Genomic DNA, 8132 nt, shown 5'->3' with positions numbered 1-8132 from the left:
AAAGTTGTAGATATTCATGAGTTGAACAACTTTGGTATTCATCGCTTTTTATGTTGAAATCAATTTGGGTCTCAAATTTTGGTTCGAACTTGTCATTTTTCAAAATTTCAAATTTGAAAGGTTCAAATTTTGTCAAATGACAAGATGACTAAAATAAAAGTTTTATATATTAATGATTTGAACAACTTTGGTATTCATCACTTTTTATGTTGAAATCATTTTGGGTCTCAAATTTTGGTTCGAACTTGTTGTTTTTCAAAAATTCCAATTTAAAAGGTTCAAATTTTGTCAAATGACAAGATGACTAAAATAAAAGTTGTAGATATTAATGAGTTGAACAACTTTAGTATTCATCACTGTTTATGTTGAAATCATTTTGGGTCTCAAATTTTGGTTCGAACTTGTCATTTTTTAAAATTTCAAATTTGAAAGGTTCAAATTTTGTCAAATGATAAGATGACCAAAATAAAAGTTGTAGATCTTGATGAGTTGAACAACTTTTGTATTCATCACTTTTGCATATGAAATAATTTAGGCTTTAAAAATTTGGTTTGAACTTGTAAAATTTCAAATTTCAAATTTTAAAATGTGTAAAACATTATCACATCCAAGTTTGATCAAACTTAAATGCTGAAGCATGATTTTAGAAATTTTTAGAAAAAAAACCATCACATTTGAAGTTAGTATGAGGGAGAACAACTAGTTACAAAGTTTACCCACAGATTAAAAAGAGAAATCACACTGTTCTAGATGATCCTTACATGATCTTAGTGAACAGTGTGATTTGTTTTTTTAATCTGTGGGTCAACTTTGTAACTAGTTTTTCTTCTTCATACTAACTCCAAATCTGATGATTTTTTTTACTAAAATTTTCTAAAATCATTCTCTATCAATTTATTTTGTTGGTTTTGTCAATATATACATATGAAAAGTTTGAGCAATTTCAATTTTGAATTTCAAAAAAATACAACTTCAGACAAGATTTTGGTTCCCCAAATGATTTCAGCTGAAAAAGTGATAAATACCAAAGTTGAATAACTCATCAAGATCTACAACTTTTGTATTGGTCATTTCTTCATATGACAAAGTGGTAACAACATTGTTCACAAATGTGACACATCTCTCATAAGGTTTTATAAACTATATGAGATATGTGTAAGATTAGTGAACAATGTGTGATAAGAATTTGTCAAATGAAGAAATAACCAAAATAAAAGTTGTATATATTCATGAGTTGAACAACTTTGGTATTCATCGCTTTTTATGTTGAAATCAATTTGGGTCTCAAATTTTGGTTCGAACTTGTTGTTTTTCAAAATTTCAAATTTGAAAGGTTCAAATTTTGTCGAATGATAAGTTGACTAAAATAAAAGTTGTAGATATTAATGAGTTGAACAACTTTGGTATTCATCACTTTTTATGTTGAAATCATTTTGGGTCTCAAATTTTGGTTCGAACTTGTCATTTTTTAAAATTTCAAATTTGAAAGGTTCAAATTTTGTCAAATGATAAGATGACCAAAATAAAAGTTGTAGATCTTCATGACCTCTACAACTTTGATGTTTATCAAATTTTCATTTGAGATCATTTGATGTCTCAAAATTATTTTAGTAGTTTTGATTTTAAGAGGGATGCCACATGAAGAAACAAAAGAACTCCTTTTAGCTTCATTGTTAGAGATTTTTCGGACCCTTTGAGTTGAACTCTTCAACACGCTGCTTGTGCATTGTTGTGTCGCAAAGCTATTCTATAGTTATGAGGTTGTGGTGGCTGGTTCCGCGGCCCGGCGTGCCGATTCGACGAGGAGAAGAGAATCTGGGGTGGCGGCGACCGGATCCACAACCTGGCATCCCGATTCCACTCCCTGGCAGGTATGGAATATCTTCTCACATCTGGCGAGGAATTGCGAGTTTTTTCGTTAGCTCTCTTGCAGTATTTAGGCTTAATTGTGGACTTGTTAACCTGATTGGGGGGCTCAATGGATGCAGGGGACCAAACTAATCTGTTTACTCATGCTGCCAGAGTGCCAGTATATTTTATTTAAGTAGCATTTGTATAAGATTTGTTTGAACTATTGTATTGGTCATTTACGACTTACTAGTCACAGTATGCAAATGTGGTCAATGCAGGGGCTTATCATGGCAACGAAATGTATCCTTAAAGAATTAAAGGACCCTTCAATATCATGTAGTGCCGGTATGAGCTTGATTTACCAATTGAATTATGAATGATGCCACATGGTCTGTATCTGTGCATTGATGCATCTATAAAAGACTATAAATCTATAAAAGACTATAATTGTGTGCCGTTTTACTGTTCATTTCGCTGCTCATCCGAGCTCCTCCGGACTCATTTCGCTGCTCATCCACAGTACACCGCCCCTGTCCGTTCGATCACGCTTGCACGCGCCGGATGCCCACCACGCCCATGTCCAGAGGGCCACCCCGCCAACCCTCCGCATCCTTATCCCCGCGGGCCCGTCGAGGAAAAAAAACTGCCTCGCCCCATCCGTCTCCTCGGCGGCCGCTCCACACGCGATGCCACACGCCGCCGCCTCGTAGACTCCGCTGGCTCTTCCTCTCCTCCATCTGTGAGCTCCAAGGCCTGCGACGACACCGCGCCGGAGCGTAGCTCCTCCTGCGCCATCCACCGCCTGACGGCGCCCGCAGGCGCGCAGCCGGTGATGCTAGCGGAAGCGCCGCCTCGGTGGTTGTACGCCCAAGGGCCCCACTACAGCGGAGGCACCGCCCTGGACGAGGGCGTCCCGTGCGCGACGGCGGCAGGGCCTCCGGGCTCCCCTTCGCTGTTGACGCTGATTCTGTGCTCCAAGAAACCCTAGCCGCCATTTTCGCCCAGGTTAGTGAGATTTGTCGGCCTACAAATTTATCCTCCGCTCTCCCTTCTCTCCGGCCTCCCTCCCTCCACGTCCTCGCATGCCAGCCTCGCAGTTGTCACCAGATGAGATCAGCCTGTACTATTAGATGTACCCACCCTCGACGGTTTCACTAGCTGATCAGGAATCCCATATCATTTTTGCATTCATTTGTTCATTGTCCTCCTGTGGGTACAGTCTCTATTACTTAATGTTGTTCTCTGTGCTTTTCTGATGAATATGGTTTTCGGTCGCCGTTGCGTTTGGGCCGGATACATCTCTCTTTAGGCAATGGATTCGAATTGTTGCCGTCTTCTCTTTTCTTTCCTTCAATTCACTGCAAATCCTGACCTTATCTGTTTATTTGCTCATGAAATTTTTACAGATCCATTATCCAGGTCTGCTCAAACGACGATCCTCAACGACGATGCTAAGATGAAGGTACAAATAGATTCTTTTTTTTCTACACAATCTCTTTTGCAGTGTCCTATTTTTTTTTCTTCAAAGGAGACAGCCATGTGCTTATTAGACATCTATATGCTATTGCATTATTACGAGGTTTACCAATTCAGGGGACGTCCTTCCTATATATTCATGCTGCATGGATTCAGCTAGGCTAATTGACTCTGAAATCTGGACCCTAAGAGTTATTGCTACAAGTTTTGTTTGTCTGATCACCATGTAACTGCTAAACTCATTTATCTACTACTCGCAGCTGACTTTGTTTAACATGTATCCATCTGTGACCTGGGTATAACAGTAAATCTTGACACATTCTACCTGTTCTGTCTCAGCTTTGGACCATGGCATTGGGGCCAAATAATGCAGATGTAGACCCATACGATGTCTCCACAATGAAACTATCATGTCATATTACAGGTTACAACAAAGGTCTGTTCCTTCTCGCTTCTCAGGGTTGCTTTTGTACTTTCCGGTTTGAGCATCTTATTTTTTAGCGCCCAAAACGATTGTGATTTATCAATGAATTGCGTAGCCACAAAATGTTTCTATCAAATTGTAAAATAACATTAGAGCCAGAGACTAATTTGTTAGGGTTATAAAAACAAACGGCATTTTCAATTACCATGTGGTTTTCCCATTAGCAAACATGATGACTCGGCCACTAATTTGTTTCTGACATGGCAAGACATAAATAGTACCTGCTTTCCTGGATGAATGCACTGATGAAAGTTTCAAATCCTCAATCTGAACATAAAATACTCCATATGAACATGGCAAGATATATTTTCTTTCCACCACTGAATAATAATCCTATGTTGTTGACTTCTACTTGTATTCAGTTACCTGACAACAAATAAATGACTCATGATTGCAAATCACTTTGGCATCAGTTTCTGTCAATGCAGCATAGGTTTTTATTTTTTAAAATACATCTTGTGTGATATTTTTTCCTCAAATTAATGCAATAAGTATCAACTAATAATGGGTCATTGCTGTTTCAGTCAAATATGGAAGCTTTGAGGACAGAACCTGTTGCTGAAGGTGAGACAACAGTGTCCAGTGTGCAGGTTGTGTCCCAGGTGCTCTCCCAGAACGGCTCAAACCTTTTCCTGAAGAGTGTTGGCATCAAACCAGTGCCATCCTCCAAATCATCATCATCAAATGAAAGCGAGCTTCGGGAGCAACTAGCAGCTGAAGCTACGGCTGCTGTACAAGGTGAAATCGATGAACTCAGGAAGAGAAGTGAAGAAGCTGAGGAAAAGCTGGCGATGACACAAAAGGAGATGGAGGAGTACAAGAAGCTGACAGAGATAAACAACAGGGCAATGGAGGAGAACAATGCGCTGCTCAAGCGTATCTTGGCCATCAACAATGCTTCTTTGACATGAGCGCTGCTTGTAGCTGCTAGTTCATTAAGCAAGGGGTCTGCTGGTGATTTTGTTTACGTAGTAACTTATGTTGTTGGTGGTTGGCAACTTTTTATTATTTCCTATGATGTTAATGTGAACTGAGATGAAACTAGTAGTTCAAATGTGATGTCTAGTGAGTTATGTGAACCGAGTTTAGAATTGTTGATTAAGTTGTTGGTCATTGGAATACTGGATCTATTAATTTATGGAAGCTTTTGGTCATTCCAGTATTATTTGCATTCTGTAATGAAATCAGCATGTGCAATTGTGATGAATTATCTAACCTTTCTGTGACGATTTGGTAATTGATTCTGTGACGAATTTCTATTTACTTCAGTGACGAAAATGAGAACCTATCACAGTAAGCCTTGTGGTCCAATAAAAAGTGAACACGTGGACCATCCACATCACTGGCCACGTGGTCGGACATGTCACCTGCAATGTGGACGCGCCACGTGGACAAGACACGTCAGCTGCCAGCGTGGCAGACGTCGTTTGGCTGCCTAACAAACGGCAAGTCATGACGAAAAAGGGGCTATATCAATGACAAAAATAGATCGTCATAGAAAGAATACACTTCTATGACGACGACCATTTCGTCATTGAACAAATGCACATCTATGACAAAAATAGACGTTTCGTCACGGTAGGTAAAATATGACGCGCATTCAATGACGAATACCATATCGTCACAAATTCGTCATAAAATAATATATGTGACGATTTTGGAGTCTTCAGTGACGAAAGAAGAGCATCATTGATGTACACATCCCTAGTAGTGTACTATGATTTGTGTTTACCAAAATAAACTAGCTACATTGTCCATTGCCGAGCCAATTTTACAGTTTTTTTTCTATCTATGCCTAAATTAGTTCATGCTGATCAGTAGGTGCAGCTAGCCGTTGTGGCAAAATATTTATCTTCCTCTATTATGAACAAGTTCAGTGGTTTTGTAATATAAACTTTCCTCCATATTTTTCTTAAAACTTAGCGAATGAGAATAGCAGGTAAAGTTGATCGGTTAATTACATTTTTGCAGGTCTGCATAGGATGTCCAATATGCTTTCGTTATCAACAGTAAACAAACCAGGTAACCTGTATGTAGTCTTTAGCTTCAGATTTGTACTGTGATTTTGTAAAGCTAGACAAAATTTACTTGATCAAAGAAGCAATGAGGAGAAGATAACTCAGCTTAAGGTCACTATCTAAGTTAAATGCAGCTAACGCTAACATACTTAGAACAAACTTCTTTGGAAGTTTTGTCTTCTTGTAGATTCAGTTGTTATCCTTATTTTGTCACAAATTGATTTTTGCAGAAACATGAATGCTAGTTTGAGTGGCTCATTGTACTATTTTTTTTATCATCGGTGAATTTGCCTTAATAAAGCGATTACCTGAAACCTATCTGTTTAGTGCTACACAAGACTGATTAGATATTGGTTCTTTTCAAGGGTCACAACGTACTCTGCAGTTTTAAATTCTAGCAATATGATCACCTTTAATTTTGTCCTTTACTTAAAATAGGTTTGCTAACCATACTAGATTATGGTTGACTGGTGATCTTTCTGTGCATGTTCTGCTCTTTTATTTGTGGTTATTACCAAATAGTATATTTGGAATATATCACTTTAATTACGAGTTTTATTTGGTTTAGGTATCAATCTTTAATTTATTTTAGTACTATGATTTGTGTTTACCAAAATAAACTAGCTACATTGTCCATTGCAGAGCTAATTTTACAGTTTTTTTTTTCTATCTATGCCTAAATTAGTGCATGCTGATCAGTAGGTGCAGCTAGCCGTTGTGGCAAAATATTTATCTTCCTCTATTATGAATAAGTTCAGTGGTTTTGTAATATAAACTTTCCTCCATATTTTTCTTAAAACTTAGCGAATGAGAATAGCAGGTAAAGTTAATCGGTTAATTACATTTTTGCAGGTCTGCATAGGCTGTCCAATATGCTTCCATTATCAACAGTAAACAAACCAGGTAACCTGTATGTAGTCTTTCACCCTGTTCGCTGGTTAATGCTGGTACTGGTTTTCGCTGGCTGGTGCTGGTTTTTTGTGAGAGGAAAACACTGTTGGCTGGTTGAATAAGCCTGGCTGAAACCAACAAGCGAACAGGGTGTTTAGCTTCAGATTTGTACTGTGATTTTGTAAAGCTAGACAAAATTTACTTGATCAAAGAAGCAATGAAGAGAAGATAACTCTGCTTAAGGTCACTATCTAAGTTAAATGCAGCTAACTCTAACATACTTAGAACAAACTTCTTTGGAAGTTTTGTCTTCTTGTAGATTCAGTTGTTATCCTTATTTTGTCACAAATTGATTTTTGCATAAACATGAATGCTAATTTGAGTGGCTCATTGTACTATTTTTTTTATCATCGGTGAATTTGCCTTAATAAAGCGATTACCTGAAACCTATCTGTTTAGTGCTACACAAGACTGATTAGATATTGGTTCTTTTCAAGGGTCACAACGTACTCTGCAGTTTTAAATTCTAGCAATATGATCACCTTTAATTTTGTCCTTTACTTAAAATAGGTTTGCTAACCATACTAGATTATGGTTGACTGGTGATCTTTCTGTGCATGTTCTGCTCTTTTATTTGTGGTTATTACCAAATAGTATATTTGGAATATATCACTTTAATTACGAGTTTTATTTGGTTTAGGTATCAATCTTTAGAGAATTTCATACATCATTTACCATATCATCATAAAGATACCACACCTAAGCAGCTGTTATGCTTTACCGACAAGTTATTTGATCATTTTAGTTTCGAAAATTCGGTTTTATGTACGAAGGCCCTTTCTCTGACGTTCTACTCCTTTCTAGGAAAGGTTCAACTAACTGTGTAGGCCATTCTGTCTGTACAGGCTATGTCTGTTGTGGTTGAGCGTGACGGGCTGCTGCAAGTGTGATGGTGCAGGAGACACTGCCAGACTCTAGAAAGTGCAGCAGCTTCTCGGACAAGCCGCAATGTCACCCCGAAATGTTTCAGCCGCCCGCTCGCCGCTCCCATTCTATTCCAAGTATCACATACACATCATGCGATTAACCCACACTGATCAACCCCCAAGGTACCACACGAGTATACCATATGAGTATACGGTTTGCTGCATTCACATAGTCACTTTGACACCATCAGCCACACACTATGAGATCCATATTTATTTAGCTATCAGGCTCTCATGAAACAGGTTCAAAGACAAGCTTGTTTACATAGAATGACCTCCGACGTCTGAACATGAACCTGCTAAACTGATGCAGGCTGCTGTGCTCCACTCCAGCACAGACATCTCGCTGAGCTCAATAGCATAGACCCATATGATTTCACGGTACAGTTCGCCCTCTTTTTTTTAACAGCAAGTTTACAGTCCACA

At 38.3% G+C, this 8132-nt stretch overlaps 1 long non-coding RNA gene across 2 annotated transcripts; it reads left to right on the top strand.

Annotated features, from left to right (window-relative positions):
- The first annotated feature begins 2504 nt into the window (after nt 1-2504).
- On the top strand, nt 2505-3803 carry LOC136464866 (uncharacterized). Of its 2 annotated transcripts, none has more exons than XR_010761287.1 (3): nt 2505-2856; nt 3258-3313; nt 3667-3803. It is a non-coding gene; the product is annotated as an uncharacterized lncRNA (long non-coding RNA). The 2 variants fall into 2 exon arrangements; XR_010761288.1 differs by having other exon boundaries at nt 3258-3553; nt 3667-3793.
- The last annotated feature ends 4329 nt before the right edge of the window (nt 3804-8132 follow it).

The sequence above is a fragment of the Miscanthus floridulus genome, chromosome 7 (genome assembly GCF_019320115.1).
Source record: "Miscanthus floridulus cultivar M001 chromosome 7, ASM1932011v1, whole genome shotgun sequence".
NCBI lineage: Eukaryota > Viridiplantae > Streptophyta > Magnoliopsida > Poales > Poaceae > Miscanthus > Miscanthus floridulus.
The sequence above is the reverse complement of the archived record's forward strand: the minus strand, read 5'-3'. Positions and strand labels throughout refer to the sequence as shown.